Genomic DNA, 507 nt, shown 5'->3' on the forward strand with positions numbered 1-507 from the left:
ACTCCCTGAACCCCTGCAGGCAGATCATGAGGATCTCCACCAGCAGCACAGAAGCAGAGGTTGCAGAACACGGAATAAAGAAGAGCAGGAGTGGGGTTGTTTTTCTGGGGTCGGGGGTGGACTCCAGAGCCAAAGCCTCATGTCAGGGAAGCAAAGGAGAGGGGACAGCCTGGGAGGATGGTGCACACAGATGGGAGGCGGGAAGGGTGTGGGTGGGAGGCCTGAGCAGCTCTTTTTATTGAAGTCGCAAAGGCCAGCCCAATTTCAAGGGGAAGGGAAACAGACTCTGCCTGCCTCTTAGTGAAGGAGCATCAAGTTTCTGAATGAGCATGTGAAATCAGAAGTATTTTGCAGCCAGTTTTGGAAAACGCAATCTACAACAGCAAGCATCCTCCTTTTAAATGCTGGTGCCTTGGGAACAGTTAGAACAATCAGACTTTCACATGGTAGTGTGAATTAGTTTCAATTCTAATGGCTAGCGGAAGGGAAGGGGTGGTTTTTGAACAG

The sequence above is a fragment of the Galeopterus variegatus genome, unplaced genomic scaffold, assembly GCF_000696425.1.
Source record: "Galeopterus variegatus unplaced genomic scaffold, G_variegatus-3.0.2 Scaffold14119, whole genome shotgun sequence".
NCBI lineage: Eukaryota > Metazoa > Chordata > Mammalia > Dermoptera > Cynocephalidae > Galeopterus > Galeopterus variegatus.